Source organism: Pristiophorus japonicus, unplaced genomic scaffold (genome assembly GCF_044704955.1).
Source record: "Pristiophorus japonicus isolate sPriJap1 unplaced genomic scaffold, sPriJap1.hap1 HAP1_SCAFFOLD_66, whole genome shotgun sequence".
NCBI lineage: Eukaryota > Metazoa > Chordata > Chondrichthyes > Pristiophoridae > Pristiophorus > Pristiophorus japonicus.
The window spans coordinates 1188692-1209990 of NW_027254572.1; positions in this window are offsets into that span (position 1 = coordinate 1188692).

Genomic DNA, 21299 nt, shown 5'->3' on the forward strand with positions numbered 1-21299 from the left:
CCTGTCACATAGTGTCAGAGAATGAGAGAGGCAGTATCTATCCTACACTCACGTGTCACATAGTGTCAGAGAATGAGAGAGGCAGTGTCTATCCTACACTCACCTGTCACGTAGTGTAAGAGAATGACAGAGGCAATATCTATCTCCTCTCATCTGTGAAATAGTGTCAGAGAACGATGGAGGCAGTATCTTTCCTACACTCACATGTCATATATTGTCAGAGAATGAGAGGGGCAGTATCTATCCAACACTCACCTGTCACATAGTGTCAGAGAATGAGAGAGGCAGTATCTATCCTACACTCACGTGGCACATAGTGTCAGAGAATAAGAGAGGCAGTATCTATCCTACACTCACCTGTCACTTAGGAGTCAGGGAATGACAGAGGCAGTATCTATCCAACACTCACCTGTCACATAGTGTCAGAGAATGAGAGTGGCAGTACCTATCTAACACTCACCTGTCACATAGTATCAGAGAATGAGAGAGGCAGTATCTATCCTACATTCACCTGTCACATAGTTTAAGAGAATGAGAGAGGCAGTATCGTTCCAACAGTCATCTGTCACATAGTGTCAGAGAATGAGAGAGGCAGTATCCATCCTACACTTACCTGTCACATTTTGTCAGAGAATGAGAGAGGCTGTATCTTTCCAACACTCACCTGTCACATAGTGTCAGAGAATGAGAGAAGCAGTAACTATCCAACACTCACCTGTCAATTGGTATCAGATAATGTGAGAGGCAGTATCTATCCAGCACTCATCTGTCAGAAAGTTTTAGAGAATGAGCGAGGCAGTATCTATCCAACGCTCACCTGTCACATCGTGTCAGAGCATGAGAGAGGCAGTATCTATCCAACACTCACCATTCACAAAGTGTCAGAAAATGAGAGAGGCAGTATCTATCCAGCACTCACCTGTCACATAGTATCAGAGAATGAGAGAGGTTGTACCTATCCAACACTCACCTGTCACTTCGAATCAGATAATGCCAGAGGCATATCTATCGAAAACTCACCTATGACATAATGTCAGAGAATGAGAGAGGCAGTATCGATCCAACAATCATGTAACATAGAGTCAGAGAATTAGAGAGGCAGTATCTATCCTACACTCACATGTCACATTGTGTCAGAGAATGAGAGAGGCTGTATCTTTCCAACACTCACCTGTCACATAGTGTCAGAGAATGAGAGTGGCAGTGTCTATCCAACACTCACCTGTCACATAGTATCAGAGAATGACAGAGGCTGTATCTATCCAAAACTCAGCTGTCACATCGTGTCAGAGAATGAGAGAGGCACTATCTATGCAACACTCACCTGTCACATAGCGTCGGAGAATGGGAGAGGCATTATCTTTCGAGCACTCACCTGTCACATAGTGTCGAAGAATGACAGAGGCAGTATCTATCTAGACTCATCTATGACATAGTGTCAGAGAACGAGAGAGGCAGTATCTATCCAACACTCACATGTCATATATTGCGAGAGTATGAGAGAGGCAGAATCCAACACTCATCTGACAGAAAGTTTTCAGAATGAGAGAGGCAGTATCTATCCAACATTCACCTGTTACATAGTTTCAGAGAATAAGAGAGGCAGTATCTATCCAACATTCACCTGTCACATTGTATCAGAGAATGAGAGAGGCAGTATCGATGCAACACTCACCTGTCACATAGTATCAGTGAATGAGAATGGCAGTATCTATACAATACTCACCTGTCACATAGTATCAGAGAATGAGAGAGGCAGTAACTAAACAACACTCACCTGTCACATCGTATCAGAGAAGGAGAGAGGCAGTATCTATCCAACACTCACCTGTCACATAGTATCAGAGAATGAGAGAGAGAGTACCTATCCAACACTCACCTGTCACATAGTATCAGAGAATGAGAGAGGCAGTATCTATCCTACATTCACCTGTCACATAGTTTAAGAGAATGAGAGAGACAGTATCTATGCTACACTCATGTGTCACATAGTGTCACAGAAAGAGAGAGGCAGTTTCTATCGAACACTCACCTGTCTCATGGAGTTAGATAATGAGTGAGGCTGTATCTTTCCAACACTCACCTGTCACATCGTGTCAGAGAATGAGAGAGGCAGTATCTATCCTACACTCACCTGTCACATAATGTCAGAGAATGAGAGAGACAGTACCTATGCAACACTCACCTGTCACATAGTATCAGAGAATGAGAGTGGCTGTACCTATCCAACACTCACCTGTCACTTGGTATCAGATAATGCCAGACGCAGTATCTATCCAACACTCACCTGTGTCATAGTATCAGAGAATGAGAGAGGCAGTATCTATCCTACATTCACCTGTCACATAGTTTAAGAGAATGAGAGAGGCAATATCGATCCAACACTCATCTGTCACATAGTGTCAGAGAATGAGAGAGGCAGTATGCATCCTACACTTACCTGTCACATTTTGTCAGAGAATCAGAGAGGCTGTATCTTTCCAACACTCACCTGTCACATAGTGTCAGAGAATGAGAGAGGCAGTATCTATCCAACACTCACCTGTCACATAGTATCAGAGAATGGCAGAGGCTGTATCTATCCAAAACTCAGCTGTCACATCGTGTCAGAGAATGAGAGAGGCAATTTCTATGCAACATTCACCTGTCACATAGTGTCGGAGAATGGGAGAGGCATTATCTTTCCAGCACTCACCTGTCACATAGTGTCAGAGAATGACAGAGGCAGTATCTATCCAGACTCATCTATGACATAGTGTAAGAGAACGAGAGAGGCAGTATCTATCCAACACTCACCTGTCATATATTGCGAGAGTATGAGAGAGGCAGAATCCAACACTCATCTGACAGAAAATTTTAGAGAATGAGAGAGGCAGTATCTATCGAACATTCACCTGTTACATAGTTTCAGAGAATGAGAGAGGCAGTATCTATCCAACATTCACCTGTCACATTGTATCAGAGAATGAGAGAGGCAGTATCGATACAACACTCACCTGTCACATAATATCAGTGAATGAGAGAGGCAGTATCTATTCAATACTCACCTGTCACATAGTATTAGAGAATGAGAGAGGCAGTAACTAAACAACACTCACCTGTCACATCGTATCAGAGAATGAGAGAGGCAGTATCTATCCAACACTCACCTGTCACATAGTATCAGAGAATGAGAGAGGCAGTACCTATCCAACACTCACCTGTCACATAGTATCAGAGAATGACAGAGGCTGTATCTATCCTACATTCACCTGTCACATTGTTTAAGAGAATGAGAGAGGCAGTATCTATCCTACACTCACTTGTCACATAGTGTCACAGAAAGAGAGAGGCAGTTTCTATCCAACACTCACCTGTCTCATGGAGTTAGATAATGAGTGAGGCTGCATCTTTACAACACTCACCTGTCACTTCGTGTCAGAGAATGAGAGAGGCACTATCTATCCTACACTCACCTGTCACATAATGTCAGAGAATGAGAGAGACAGTATCTATCCAATACTCACCTGTTACATCGTGTCAGAGAATGAGAGAGGCAGTATCTATCCAACACTCACCTGTCACTTAGTGTCAGAGAATGACAGAGGCTGTATCTATCCAAAACTCAGCTATCACATCGTATCAGAGAATGAGAGATGCAGTATCTATCCAGCACTCACCTGTCACATAGTGTCAGAAAATGACAGAGGCAATATCTATCTACTCTCATCTGTGAAATAGTGTCAGAGAACGCGGGAGGCAGTATCTTTCCTACACTCACATGTCATATATTGTCAGAGAATGAGAGGGGCAGTTTCTATCCAACACTCACCTGTCACATAGTGTCAGAGAATGAGAGAGGCAGTATCTATCCTACACTCACGTGTCACATAGTGTCAGAGAATGAGAGAGGCAGTATCTATCCTACACTCACCTGTCACTTAGGAGTCAGGGAATGACAGAGGCAGTATCTATCCAACACTCACCTGTCACATAGTATCAGAGAATGAGAGAGGCAGTACCTATGCAACACTCACATGTCACATAGTATCAGAGAATGAGAGTGGCTGTACCTATCCAACACTCACCTGTCACTTGGTATCAGATAATGCCAGACGCAGTATCTATCCAACACTCACCTGTCACATAGTCTCAGAGAATGAGAGTGGCTGTACCTATCCAACATTCACCTGTCACTTGGCATCAGATAATGCCAGACGCAGTATCTATCCAACACTCACCTGTGACATGGTATCAGAGAATGAGAGAGGCAGTATCTATCCTACATTCACCTGTCACATAGTTTAAGAGAATGAGAGAGGCAGTATCGATCCAACACTCATCTGTCACATAGTGTCAGAGAATGAGAGAGGCAGTATCCATCCTACACTTACCTGTCACATTTTGTCAGAGAATCAGACAGGCTGTATCTTTCCAACACTCACCTGTCACATAGTGTCAGAGAATGATAGAGGCAGTATCTATCCTACTCTCACCTGTCACATAGTGTCAGAGAATGAGAGAGACAGTATCTATCCAAAACGCACCTGTCACATAGTGTCAGAGAATGAGAGAGGCAGTATCTATCCTACACTCACCTGTCACATAGTGTCAGAGAATGAGAGAGGCAGCATCTATCCTACACTCACCATTCTTATAGGAGTCAAAGAATGACAGAGGCAGTATCTATCCAATACTCACGTGTCACATCGTGTCAGAGAATGAAAGAGGCTGTATCTATCCAACACTCACCTGTCACATAGTGCCGGAGAATGAGAGAGTCATTATCTATCCAACACTTACCTGTCACATCGTGTCAGAGAATGACAGAGGCTGTATCTATCCAAAACTCACCTGTCACATAGTGTCAGAGAATGAGAGAGACAGTATCTATCCTACACTCACCTATCACATCGTGTCAGAGAATGAGAGAGGCAGTGTCTATCCAACACTCACCTGTCACATAGTGTAAGAGAATGACAGAGGCAATATCTATCTCCTCTCATCTGTGAAATACTGTCAGAGAACGCGAGAGGCAGTATCTTTCCTACACTCACATGTCATATATTGTCAGAGAATGAGAGAGGCAGTATCTATCCTACACTCACGTGTCACATAGTGTCAGAGAATAAGAGAGGCAGTATCTATCCTACACTCACCTGTCACTTAGGAGTCAGGGAATGACAGAGGCAGTATCTATCCAACACTCACCTGTCACATAGTATCAGAGAATGAGAGAGGCAGTACCGATCTAACACTCACCTGTCACATAGTATCAGAGAATGAGAGAGGCAGTATCTATCCTACATTCACCTGTCACATAGTTTAAGAGAATGAGAGAGGCAGTATCGTTCCAACAGTCATCTGTCACATCGTGTCAGAGAATGAGAGAGGCAGTATCCATCCTACACTTACCTGTCACATTTTGTCAGAGAATGAGAGAGGCTGTATCTTTCCAACACTCACCTGTCACATAGTGTCAGAGAATGAGAGAGGCAGTACCTATCCAACACTCACCTGTCAATTGGTATCAGATAATTTGAGAGGCAGTATCTATCCAGCACTCATCTGTCGGAAAGTTTTAGAGAATGAGCTAGGCAGTATCTATCCAACACTCACCTGTCACATCGTGTCAGAGCATGAGAGAGGCAGTATCTATCCAACACTCACCATTCACAAAGTGTCAGAAAATGAGAGAGGCAGTATCTATCCAGCACTCACCTGTCACATAGTATCAGAGAATGAGAGAGGTTGTACCTATCCAACACTCACCTGTCACTTCGAATCAGATAATGCCAGAGGCATATCTATCGAAAACTCACCTGTGACATAATGTCAGAGAATGAGAGAGGCAGTATCGATCCAACAATCATGTCACATAGAGTAAGAGAATGATAGAGGCAGTATCTATCGTACACTCACATGTCACATTGTGTCAGAGAATGAGAGAGGCTGTATCTTTCCAACACTCACCTGTCACATAGTGTCAGAGAATGAGAGAGGCAGTATCTATCCAACACTCACCTGTCACATAGTATCAGAGAATGGCAGAGGCTGTATCTATCCAAAACTCAGCTGTCACATCGTGTCAGAGAATGAGAGAGGCAATTTCTATGCAACATTCACCTGTCACATAGTGTCGGAGAATGGGAGAGGCATTATCTTTCGAGCACTCACCTGTCACATAGTGTCAGAGAATGACAGAGGGAGTATCTATCCAGACTCATCTATGACATAGTGTAAGAGAACGAGAGAGGCAGTATCTATCCAACACTCACCTGTCATATATTGCGAGAGTATGAGAGAGGCAGAATCCAACACTCATCTGACAGAAAATTTTAGAGAATGAGAGAGGCAGTATCTATCGAACATTCACCTGTTACATAGTTTCAGAGAATGAGAGAGGCAGTATCTATCCAACATTCACCTGTCACATTGTATCAGAGAATGAGAGAGGCAGTATCGATACAACACTCACCTGTCACATAATATCAGTGAATGAGAGAGGCAATATCTATACAATACTCACCTGTCACATAGTATTAGAGAATGAGAGAGGCAGTAACTAAACAACACTCACCTGTCACATCGTATCAGAGAATGAGAGAGGCAGTATCTATCCAACACTCACCTGTCACATAGTATCAGAGAATGAGAGAGGCAGTACCTATCCAACACTCACCTGTCACATAGTATCAGAGAATGACAGAGGCTGTATCTATCCTACATTCACCTGTCACATTGTTTAAGAGAATGAGAGAGGCAGTATCTATCCTACACTCACGTGTCACATAGTGTCACAGAAAGAGAGAGGCAGTTTCTATCCAACACTCACCTGTCTCATGGAGTTAGATAATGAGTGAGGCTGCATCTTTACAACACTCACCTGTCACTTCGTGTCAGAGAATGAGAGAGGCACTATCTATCCTACACTCACCTGTCACATAATGTCAGAGAATGAGAGAGACAGTATCTATCCAATACTCACCTGTTACATCGTGTCAGAGAATGAGAGAGGCAGTATCTATCCAACACTCACCTGTCACTTAGTGTCAGAGAATGACAGAGGCTGTATCTATCCAAAACTCAGCTATCACATCGTATCAGAGAATGAGAGATGCAGTATCTATCCAGCACTCACCTGTCACATAGTGTCAGAGAATGAGAGGGGCAGTTTCTATCCAACACTCACCTGTCACATAGTGTCAGAGAATGAGAGAGGCAGTATCTATCCTACACTCACGTGTCACATAGTGTCAGAGAATGAGAGAGGCAGTATCTATCCTACACTCACCTGTCACTTAGGAGTCAGGGAATGACAGAGGCAGTATCTATCCAACACTCACCTGTCACATAGTATCAGAGAATGAGAGAGGCAGTACCTATGCAACACTCACATGTCACATAGTATCAGAGAATGAGAGTGGCTGTACCTATCCAACACTCACCTGTCACTTGGTATCAGATAATGCCAGACGCAGTATCTATCCAACACTCACCTGTCACATAGTCTCAGAGAATGAGAGTGGCTGTACCTATCCAACATTCACCTGTCACTTGGCATCAGATAATGCCAGACGCAGTATCTATCCAACACTCACCTGTGACATGGTATCAGAGAATGAGAGAGGCAGTATCTATCCTACTCTCACCTGTCACATAGTGTCAGAGAATGAGAGAGACAGTATCTATCCAAAACTCACCTGTCACATAGTGTCAGAGAATGAGAGAGGCAGTATCTATCCTACACTCACCTGTCACATAGTGTCAGAGAATGAGAGAGGCAGCATCTATCCTACACTCACCATTCTTATAGGAGTCAGAGAATGACAGAGGCAGTATCTATCCAATACTCACGTGTCACATCGTGTCAGAGAATGAAAGAGGCTGTATCTATCCAACACTCACCTGTCACATAGTGCCGGAGAATGAGAGAGTCATTATCTATCCAACACTTACCTGTCACATCGTGTCAGAGAATGACAGAGGCTGTATCTATCCAAAACTCACCTGTCACATAGTGTCAGAGAATGAGAGAGACAGTATCTATCCTACACTCACCTATCACATCGTGTCAGAGAATGAGAGAGGCAGTGTCTATCCAACACTCACCTGTCACATAGTGTAAGAGAATGACAGAGGCAATATCTATCTCCTCTCATCTGTGAAATACTGTCAGAGAACGCGAGAGGCAGTATCTTTCCTACACTCACATGTCATATATTGTCAGAGAATGAGAGAGGCAGTATCTATCCTACACTCACGTGTCACATAGTGTCAGAGAATAAGAGAGGCAGTATCTATCCTACACTCACCTGTCACTTAGGAGTCAGGGAATGACAGAGGCAGTATCTATCCAACACTCACCTGTCACATAGTATCAGAGAATGAGAGAGGCAGTACCGATCTAACACTCACCTGTCACATAGTATCAGAGAATGAGAGAGGCAGTATCTATCCTACATTCACCTGTCACATAGTTTAAGAGAATGAGAGAGGCAGTATCGTTCCAACAGTCATCTGTCACATCGTGTCAGAGAATGAGAGAGGCAGTATCCATCCTACACTTACCTGTCACATTTTGTCAGAGAATGAGAGAGGCTGTATCTTTCCAACACTCACCTGTCACATAGTGTCAGAGAATGAGAGAGGCAGTACCTATCCAACACTCAACTGTCAATTGGTATCAGATAATTTGAGAGGCAGTATCTATCCAGCACTCATCTGTCGGAAAGTTTTAGAGAATGAGCTAGGCAGTATCTATCCAACACTCACCTGTCACATCGTGTCAGAGCATGAGAGAGGCAGTATCTATCCAACACTCACCATTCACAAAGTGTCAGAAAATGAGAGAGGCAGTATCTATCCAGCACTCACCTGTCACATAGTATCAGAGAATGAGAGAGGTTGTACCTATCCAACACTCACCTGTCACTTCGAATCAGATAATGCCAGAGGCATATCTATCGAAAACTCACCTGTGACATAATGTCAGAGAATGAGAGAGGCAGTATCGATCCAACAATCATGTCACATAGAGTAAGAGAATGATAGAGGCAGTATCTATCGTACACTCACATGTCACATTGTGTCAGAGAATGAGAGAGGCTGTATCTTTCCAACACTCACCTGTCACATAGTGTCAGAGAATGAGAGTGGCAGTGTCTATCCAACACTCACCTGTCACATAGTATCAGAGAATGACAGAGGCTGTATCTATCCAAAACTCAGCTGTCACATCGTGTCAGAGAATGAGAGAGGCACTATCTATGCAACACTCACCTGTCACATAGCGTCGGAGAATGGGAGAGGCATTATCTTTCGAGCACTCACCTGTCACATAGTGTCAGAGAATGACAGAGGCAGTATCTATCTAGACTCATCTATGACATAGTGTCAGAGAACGAGAGAGGCAGTATCTATCCTACACTCACCTGTCATATATTGCGAGAGTATGAGAGAGGCAGAGTCCAACACTCATTTGACAGAAAGTTTTCAGAATGAGAGAGGCAGTATCTATCCAACATTCACCTGTCACATTGTGTCAGAGAATGAGAGAGGCAGTATCGATACAACACTCACCTGTCACATAGTATCAGTGAATGAGAGAGGCAGTATCTATACAATACTCACCTGTCACATAGTATCAGAGAATGAGAGAGGCAGTAACTAAACAACACTCACCTGTCACATCGTATCAGAGAATGAGAGTGGCAGTATCTATCCAACACTCACCTGTCACATAGTATCAGAGAATGAGAGAGGCAGTACCTATCCAACACTCACCTGTCACATAGTATCAGAGAATGAGAGAGGCAGTATCTATCCTACATTCACCTGTCACATAGTTTAAGAGAAAGAGAGAGGCAGTATCTATCCTACACTCACCTGTCACATAGTGTCACAGAAAGAGAGAGGCAGTTTCTATCCAACACTCACCTGTCTCATGGAGTTAGATAATGAGTGAGGCTGTATCTATCCAACACTCACCTGTCACATCGTGTCAGAGAAGGAGAGAGGCAGTATCCATCCTACACTCACCTGTCACATGATGTCAGAGAATGAGAGAGACAGTATCTATCCAACACTCACCTGTCACTTAGTGTCAGAGAAAGACAGAGGCTGTATCTATCCAAAACTCAGCTATGACATCGTGTCAGAGAATGAGATAGGCAGTATCTATCCTACACTCACCTGTCACTTAGGAGTCAGGGAATGACAGAGGCAGTATCTATCCAACACTCACCTGTCACATAGTATCAGAGAATGAGAGAGGCAGTACCTATGCAACACTCACCTGTCACATCGTATCAGAGAATGAGAGTGGCTGTACCTATCCAACACTCACCTGTCACTTGGTATCAGATAATGCCAGACGTAGTATCTATCCAACACTCACCTGTCACATAGTATCAGAGAATGAGAGTGGCTGTACCTATCCAACAGTCACCTGTCACTTGGTATCAGATAATGCCAGACGCAGTATCTATCCAACACTCACCTGTGACATAGTATCAGAGAATGAGAGAGGCAGTATCTATCCTACATTCACCTGTCACATAGTTTAAGAGAATGAGAGAGGCAGTATCGATCCAACACTCATCTGTCACATAGTGTCAGACAATGAGAGAGGCAGTATGCATCCTACACTTACCTGTCACATTTTGTCAGAGAATGAGAGAGGCTGTATCTTTCCAACACTCACCTGTCACATAGTGTCAGAGAATGAGAGAGGCAGTATCTATCCAACACTCACCTGTCACACAGTATCAGAGAATGACAGAGTCTGTATCTATCCAATACTCAGCTGTCACATCGTGTCAGAGAATGAGAGAGGCAATTTCTATGCAACACTCACCTGTCACATAGTGTCGGAGAATGGGAGAGGCATTATCTTTCCAGCACTCACCTGTCACATAGTGTCAGAGAATGACAGAGGCAGTATCTATCCAGACTCATCTATGACATAGTGTCAGAGAACGAGAAGGGCAGTATCTATCCAACACCCACCTGTCATATATTGCGAGAGTATGAGAGAGGCAGAATCCAACACTCATCTGACAGAAAATTTTAGAGAATAGAGAGGCAGTATCTATCGAACATTCACCTGTTACATAGTTTCAGAGAATGAGAGAGGCAGTATCGATACAACACTCACCTGTCACAAAATATCAGTGAATGAGAGAGGCAGTATCTTTACAATACTCACCTGTCACATAGTATCAGAGAATGAGAGAGGCAGTAACGAAACAACACTCACCTGTCACATCGTATCAGAGAATGAGAGAGGCAGTATCTATCCAACACTCACCTGTCACATAGTATCAGAGAATGAGAGAGGCAGTACCGATCTAACACTCACCTGTCACATAGTATCAGAGAATGAGAGAGGCAGTATCTATCCTACATTCACCTGTCACATAGTTTAAGAGAATGAGAGAGGCAGTATCGTTCCAACAGTCATATGTCACATAGTGTCAGAGAATGAGAGAGGCAGTATCCATCCTACACTTACCTGTCACATTTTGTCAGAGAATGAGAGAGGCTGTATCTTTCCCCAACACTCACCTGTCACATAGTGTCAGAGAATGAGAGAGGCAGTACCTATCCAACACTCACCTGTCAATTGGTATCAGATAATGTGAGAGGCAGTATCTATCCAGCACTCATCTGTCAGAAAGTTTTAGAGAATGAGCGAGGCAGTATCTATCCAACACTCACCTGTCACATCGTGTCAGAGCATGAGAGAGGCAGTATCTATCCAACACTCACCATTCACAAAGTGTCAGAAAATGAGAGAGGCAGTATCTATCCAGCCCTCACCTGTCACATAGTATCAGAGAATGAGAGAGGTTGTACCTATCCAACACTCACCTGTCACTTCGAATCAGATAATGCCAGAGGCATATCTATCGAAAACTCACCTGTGACATAATGTCAGAGAATGAGAGAGGCAGTATCGATCCAACAATCATGTCACATAGAGTCAGAGAATGAGAGAGGCAGTATCTATCCTACACTCACATGTCACATTGTGTCAGAGAATGAGAGAGGCTGTATCTTTCCAACACTCACCTGTCACATAGTGTCAGAGAATGAGAGTGGCAGTGTCTATCCAACACTCACCTGTCACATAGTATCAGAGAATGACAGAGGCTGTATCTATCCAAAACTCAGCTGTCACATCGTGTCAGAGAATGAGAGAGGCACTATCTATGCAACACTCACCTGTCACATAGCGTCGGAGAATGGGAGACGCATTATCTTTCGAGCACTCACCTGTCACATAGTGTCAGAGAATGACAGAGGCAGTATCTATCTAGACTCATCTATGACATAGTGTCAGATAACGAGAGAGGCAGCGTCTATCCAACACTCACCTGTCATATATTGCGAGAGTATGAGAGAGGCAGAATCCAACACTAATCTGACAGAAAGTTTTCAGAATGAGAGAGGCAGTATCTATCCAACATTCACCTGTTAAATAGTTTCAGAGAATGAGAGAGGCAGTATCTATCCAACATTCACCTGTCACATTGTATCAGAGAATGAGAGAGGCAGTATCGATACAACACTCACCTGTCACATAGTATCAGTGAATGAGAGAGGCAGTATCTATACAATACTCACCTGTCACATAGTATCAGAGAATGAGAGAGGCAGTAACTAAACAACACTCACCTGTCACATCGTATCAGAGAATGAGAGAGGCAGTATCTATCCAACACTCACCTGCCACATAGTATCAGAGAATGAGAGAGGCAGTACCTATCCAACACTCACCTGTCACATAGTATCAGAGAATGAGAGAGGCAGTATCTATCCTACATTCACCTGTCACATAGTTTAAGAGAATGAGAGAGGCAGTATCTATCCTACACTCACGTGTCACATAGTGTCACAGAAAGAGAGAGGCAGTTTCTATCCAACACTCACCTGTCTCATGGAGTTAGATAATGAGTGAGGCTGTATCTTTCCAACACTCACCTGTCACATCGTGTCAGAGAATGAGAGAGGCAGTATCCATCCTACACTCACCTGTCACATGATGTCAGAGAATGAGAGAGACAGTATCTATCCAACACTCACCTGTCACATCGTGTCAGAGAATGAGAGAGGCAGTATCTATCCAACACTCACCTGTCACTTAGTGTCAGAGAAAGACAGAGGCTGTATCTATCCAAAACTCAGCTATGACATCGTGTCAGAGAATGAGACAGGCAGTATCTATCCTACACTCACCTGTCACTTAGCAGTCAGGGAATGACAGAGGCAGTATCTATCCAACACTTACCTGTCACATAGTATCAGAGAATGAGAGAGGCAGTACCTATGCAACACTCACCTGTCACATAGTATCAGAGAATGAGAGTGGCTGTACCTATCCAACAGTCACCTGTCACTTGGTATCAGATAATGCCAGACGCAGTATCTATCCAACACTCACCTGTGACATAGTATCAGAGAATGAGAGAGGCAGTATCTATCCTACATTCACCTGTCACATAGTTTAAGAGAATGAGAGAGGCAGTATCGATCCAACACTCATCTGTCACATAGTGTCAGAGAATGAGAGAGGCAGTATGCATCCTACACTTACCTGTCACATTTTGTCAGAGAATCAGAGAGGCTGTATCTTTCCAACACTCACCTGTCACATAGTGTCAGAGAATGAGAGAGGCAGTATCTATCCAACACTCACCTGTCACATAGTATCAGAGAATGACAGAGGCTGTATCTATCCAAAACTCAGCTGTCACATCGTGTCAGAGAATGAGAGAGGCAATTTCTATGCAACATCACCTGTCACATAGTGTCGGAGATTGGGAGAGGCATTATCTTTCCAGCACTCACCTGTCACATAGTGTCAGAGAATGACAGAGGCAGTATCTATCCAGACTCATCCATGACATAGTGTCAGAGAACGAGAAGGGCAGTATCTATCCAACACTCACCTGTCATATATTGCGAGAGTATGAGAGAGGCAGAATCCAACACTCATCTGACAGAAAGTTTTAGAGAATGAGAGAGGCAGTATCTATCGAACATTCACCTGTTACATAGTTTCAGAGAATGAGAGAGGCAGTATCTATCCAACATTCACCTGTCACATTGTATCAGAGAATGAGAGAGGCAGTATCGATACAACACTCACCTGTCACATAGTATCAGAGAATGAGAGAGGCAGTAACTAAACAACACTCACCTGTCACATCGTATCAGAGAATGAGAGAGGCAGTATCTATCCAACACTCACCTGTCACATAGTATCAGAGAATGAGAGAGGCAGTACCTATCCAACACTCACCTGTCACATAGTATCAGAGAATGAGAGAGGCAGTATCTATCCTACATTCACCTGTCACATAGTTTAAGAGAATGAGAGAGGCAGTATCTATCCTACACTCACGTGTCACATAGTGTCACAGAAAGAGAGAGGCAGTTTCTATCCAAAACTCACCTGTCTCATGGAGTTAGATAATGAGTGAGGCTGCATCTTTCCAACACTCACCTGTCACATCGTGTCAGAGAATGAGAGAGGCACTATCTATCCTACACTCACCTGTCACATAATGTCAGAGAATGAGAGAGACAGTATCTATCCAATACTCACCTGTCACATCGTGTCAGAGAATGAGAGAGGCACTATCTATGCAACACTCACCTGTCACATAGCGTCGGAGAATGGGAGACGCATTATCTTTCGAGCACTCACCTGTCACATAGTGTCAGAGAATGACAGAGGCAGTATCTATCTAGACTCATCTATGACATAGTGTCAGATAACGAGAGAGGCAGCGTCTATCCAACACTCACCTGTCATATATTGCGAGAGTATGAGAGAGGCAGAATCCAACACTAATCTGACAGAAAGTTTTCAGAATGAGAGAGGCAGTATCTATCCAACATTCACCTGTTAAATAGTTTCAGAGAATGAGAGAGGCAGTATCTATCCAACATTCACCTGTCACATTGTATCAGAGAATGAGAGAGGCAGTATCGATACAACACTCACCTGTCACATAGTATCAGTGAATGAGAGAGGCAGTATCTATACAATACTCACCTGTCACATAGTATCAGAGAATGAGAGAGGCAGTAACTAAACAACACTCACCTGTCACATCGTATCAGAGAATGAGAGAGGCAGTATCTATCCAACACTCACCTGCCACATAGTATCAGAGAATGAGAGAGGCAGTACCTATCCAACACTCACCTGTCACATAGTATCAGAGAATGAGAGAGGCAGTATCTATCCTACATTCACCTGTCACATAGTTTAAGAGAATGAGAGAGGCAGTATCTATCCTACACTCACGTGTCACATAGTGTCACAGAAAGAGAGAGGCAGTTTCTATCCAACACTCACCTGTCTCATGGAGTTAGATAATGAGTGAGGCTGTATCTTTCCAACACTCACCTGTCACATCGTGTCAGAGAATGAGAGAGGCAGTATCCATCCTACACTCACCTGTCACATGATGTCAGAGAATGAGAGAGACAGTATCTATCCAACACTCACCTGTCACATCGTGTCAGAGAATGAGAGAGGCAGTATCTATCCAACACTCACCTGTCACTTAGTGTCAGAGAAAGACAGAGGCTGTATCTATCCAAAACTCAGCTATGACATCGTGTCAGAGAATGAGACAGGCAGTATCTATCCTACACTCACCTGTCACTTAGCAGTCAGGGAATGACAGAGGCAGTATCTATCCAACACTTACCTGTCACATAGTATCAGAGAATGAGAGAGGCAGTACCTATGCAACACTCACCTGTCACATAGTATCAGAGAATGAGAGTGGCTGTACCTATCCAACAGTCACCTGTCACTTGGTATCAGATAATGCCAGACGCAGTATCTATCCAACACTCACCTGTGACATAGTATCAGAGAATGAGAGAGGCAGTATCTATCCTACATTCACCTGTCACATAGTTTAAGAGAATGAGAGAGGCAGTATCGATCCAACACTCATCTGTCACATAGTGTCAGAGAATGAGAGAGGCAGTATGCATCCTACACTTACCTGTCACATTTTGTCAGAGAATCAGAGAGGCTGTATCTTTCCAACACTCACCTGTCACATAGTGTCAGAGAATGAGAGAGGCAGTATCTATCCAACACTCACCTGTCACATAGTATCAGAGAATGACAGAGGCTGTATCTATCCAAAACTCAGCTGTCACATCGTGTCAGAGAATGAGAGAGGCAATTTCTATGCAACATCACCTGTCACATAGTGTCGGAGATTGGGAGAGGCATTATCTTTCCAGCACTCACCTGTCACATAGTGTCAGAGAATGACAGAGGCAGTATCTATCCAGACTCATCCATGACATAGTGTCAGAGAACGAGAAGGGCAGTATCTATCCAACACTCACCTGTCATATATTGCGAGAGTATGAGAGAGGCAGAATCCAACACTCATCTGACAGAAAGTTTTAGAGAATGAGAGAGGCAGTATCTATCGAACATTCACCTGTTACATAGTTTCAGAGAATGAGAGAGGCAGTATCTATCCAACATTCACCTGTCACATTGTATCAGAGAATGAGAGAGGCAGTATCGATACAACACTCACCTGTCACATAGTATCAGAGAATGAGAGAGGCAGTAACTAAACAACACTCACCTGTCACATCGTATCAGAGAATGAGAGAGGCAGTATCTATCCAACACTCACCTGTCACATAGTATCAGAGAATGAGAGAGGCAGTACCTATCCAACACTCACCTGTCACATAGTATCAGAGAATGAGAGAGGCAGTATCTATCCTACATTCACCTGTCACATAGTTTAAGAGAATGAGAGAGGCAGTATCTATCCTACACTCACGTGTCACATAGTGTCACAGAAAGAGAGAGGCAGTTTCTATCCAAAACTCACCTGTCTCATGGAGTTAGATAATGAGTGAGGCTGCATCTTTCCAACACTCACCTGTCACATCGTGTCAGAGAATGAGAGAGGCACTATCTATCCTACACTCACCTGTCACATAATGTCAGAGAATGAGAGAGACAGTATCTATCCAATACTCACCTGTTACATCGTGTCAGAGAATGAGAGAGGCAGTATCTATCCAACACTCACCTGTCACTTAGTGTCAGAGAATGACAGAGGCTGTATCTATCCAAAACTCAGCTATCACATCGTATCAGAGAATGAGAGATGCAGTATCTATCCAGCACTCACCTGTCACATAGTGTCAGAAAGTGACAGAGGCAATATCTATCTACTCTCATCTGTGAAATAGTGTCAGAGAACGCGAGAGGCAGTATCTTTCCTGCACTCACATGTCATATATTGTCAGAGAATGAGAGGTGCAGTATCTATCCAACACTCACCTGTCACATAGTGTCAGAGAATGAGAGAGGCAGTATCTATCCTACACTCACGTGTCACATAGTGTCAGAGAATGAGAGAGGCAGTATCTATCCTACACTCACCTGTCACTTAGGAGTCAGGGAATGACAGAGGCAGTATCTAACCAACACTCACCTGTCACATAGTATCAGAGAATGAGAGAGGCAGTACCTATGCAACACACACATGTCACATAGTATCAGAGAATGAGAGTGGCTGTACCTATCCAACACTCACCTGTCACTTGGTATCAGATAATGCCAGACGCAGTATCTATCCAACACTCACCTGTCACATAGTCTAAGAGAATGAGAGTGGCTGTACCTATCCAACATTCACCTGTCACTTGGCATCAGATAATGCCAGACGCATTATCTATCCAACACTCACCTGTGACATGGTATCAGAGAATGAGAGAGGCAGTATCTATCCTACATTCACCTGTCACATAGTTTAAGAGAATGAGAGAGGCAGTATCGATCCAACACTCATCTGTCACATAGTGTCAGAGAATGAGAGAGGCAGTATCCATCCTACACTTACCTGTCACATTTTTTCAGGGAATCAGACAGGCTGTATCTTTCCAACACTCACCTATCACATAGTGTCAGAGAATGAGAGAGGCAGTATCTATCCTACTCTCACCTGTCACATAGTGTCAGAGAATGAGAGAGACAGAATCTATCCAAAACTCACCTGTCACATAGTGTCAGAGAATGAGAGAGGCAGTATCTATCCTACACTCACCTGTCACATAGTGTCAGAGAATGAGAGAGGCAGCATCTATCCTACACTCACCATTCTTATAGGAGTCAGAGAATGACAGATGCAGTATCTATCCAATACTCACGTGTCACATCGTGTCAGAGAATGAAAGAGGCTGTATCTATCCAACACTCACCTGTCACATAGTGCCGGAGAATGAGAGAGGCATTATCTATCCAACACTTACCTGTCACATCGTGTCAGAGAATGACAGAGGCTGTATCTATCCAAAACTCACCTGTCACATAGTGTCAGAGAATGAGAGAGACAGTATCTATCCTATACTCACCTATCACATCGTGTCAGAGAATGAGAGAGGCAGTGTCTATCCAACACTCACCTGTCACATAGTATCAGAGAATGACGGAGGCTGTATCTATCCAAAACTCAGCTGTCATATCGTGTCAGAGAAAGAGAGAGCCAGTATCTATCCAACACTCACATGTCATATATTGTCAGACAATGAGAAAGAAAGTATCTATCCAACACTCACCTGTCACATAGTGTCAAAGAATGAGAGAGGCAGTATCTATCCTACACTCACGTGTCACATAGTGTCAGAGAATGAGAGAGGCAGTATCTAACCTACACTCACCTGTCACTTAGGAGTCAGAGAATGATAGAGGCAGTATGTATTCAACACTCACCTGTCACTTGGTATCAGATAATGTGAGAAGCAGCATCTATCCAGCACTCATCTGTCAGAAAGTTTTAGAGAATGAGAGAGGCAGTATCTATCCTACACTCACATGTCACATTATTTCAGAGAATGAGAGAGGCTGTATCTTTCCAACACTCACCTGTCACATAGTGTCAGAGAATGAGAGTGGCAGTGTCTATCCAACACTCACCTGTCACATAGTATCAGAGAATGACAGGCTGTATCTATCCAAAACTCAGCTGTCACATCGTGTCAGAGAATGAGAGAGGCACTATCTATGCAACACTCACCTGTCACATAATGTCGGAGAATGGGAGAGGCAGTATCTTTCCAGCACTCACCTGTCACATAGTGTCAGAGAATGACAGAGGCAGTATCTATCTAGACTCATCTATGACATAGCGTCAGAGAACGAGAGAGGCAGTATCTCTCCAACACTCACCTGTCACACAGTGTCAGCGAATGAGAGAGGCAGTGTCTATCCAACACTCATCTGTCACATCGTATCAGAGAATGAGAGAGGCAGTATCTATCCAACAATCACCTGTCACATGGAGTTAGAGCATGAGAGAGGCTGTATCTTTCCAACACTCACCGGTCACATAGTATCAGAGAATGAGAGAGGCAGTATCTATCCTACACTCACCTGTCGCACAGTGTCAGAGAATGAGAGAGACAGTATCTATCCAACACTCACCAGTCACATCGTGTCAGAGAATGAGAGAGGCAGTATCTATCCAACACTCACCTGTCACTTAGTTTCGGAGAATGAGAGAGACAGTATCTATCCAACACTCACCTCTCACATAGTGTCCGAGAATGAGAGAGGCATTATCTATCCAACACTCACCTGTCACATAGTATCAGTGAATGACAGAGGCTGTATCTATCCTGCACTCACCTGTCACATAGTGTCAGAGAATGAGAAGTCAGTATCTATACTACACTCACCTGTGACATGTTGTCAGAGAATGAGAGAGGCAGTATCTATCCTGCACTCACCTGTCACTTAGGAGTCAGAGAATGAGAGAGGCAGTACCTATCCAACACTCACCTGACTCTTGGTATCAGATAATGTGAGAGGCAGTATCTATCCAACACTCATCAATCAGAAAGTTTTAGAGAATGAGAGAGGCAATATCTAACCAACACTCACCTGTCATAATTACGAGAGAATGAGAGAGGCAGAATCCTACACTCATCTGTCAGAAAGTCTTAGAGAATGAGAAAGGCAGTATCTATCCAACACTCACCTGTCACATAGTGTCAGAGAATGAGAGAGGCAGTATCTATCCTGCACTCACCTGTCACTTAGGATTCAGAGAATGACAGAGGCAGTATCTATCCAACACTCACATGTCACATAGTATCAGGGAATGAGAGAGGCAGTACCTATCCAACACTCACCTGTCACATAGTATCAGAGAATGAGAGTGGCTGTAACTATCCAACACTCACCTGTCACTTGGTATCAGATAATGCCAGGCGCAGTATCTATCCAACACTCATCTGTGACATAGTATCAGAGAATGAGAGAGGCAGTATCTATCCAACACTCACCTGTCACAAAGTTTAAGAGAATGAGAGAGGCAGTATCGATGCAACATTCATCTGTCACATATGTCAGAGAATGAGAGAGGCAGTACCCATCCTACACTTACCTGTCACATTTTGTCAGAGAATGAGAGAGGCTGTATCTTTCCAACACTCACCTGTCACATAGAGTCGGAGAATGAGAGAGGCAGTATCTATCCTACTCTCACCTGTCACATAGTGTCAGACAATGAGAGAGACAGTATCTATCCAAAACTCACCTGTCACATCGTGTCAGAGAATGAGAGAGGCAGTATCTATCCTACACTCACCTGTCACTTCGTGTCAGAGAATGAGAGAGACAGTATCTATCCTACACTCACCTATCACATAGTGTCAGAGAATGAGAGAGGCAGTACCTATCCAACACTCACCAGTCACAAAATATCAGAGAATGACAGAGGCTGTATCTATCCAAAACTCACCTGTCACATAGTGTCAGAGAATGAGAGTGGCAGTGTCTATCCAATACTCAGCTGTCGCATAGTATCAGAGAATGACGGAGGCTGGATCTATCCAAAACTCAGCTGTCACATCGTGTCAGAGAAAGACAGAGCCAGTATCTATCCAACACTCACCTGTCACATAGTGTCGGAGAATGGGAGAGGCTGTATCTTTCCAGCACTCACCTGTCACATAGTGTCAGAGAATGACAGAGAATGACAGAGGCAATATCTAGCAACACTCATCTGTGACATAGTGTCAGAGAACGCGAGAGGCAGTATCTTTCCTACACTCACATGTCATATATAGTCAGACAATGAGACAGGCAGTATCTATCCAACAATCACCTGTCACATAGAGTCAAAGAATGAGAGAGGCAGTATCTATCGTACACTCACGTGTCACATAGTGTCAGAGAATGAGAGAGGCAGTATCTAATCTACACTCACCTGTAACTTAGGAGTCAGAGAATGATAGAGGCA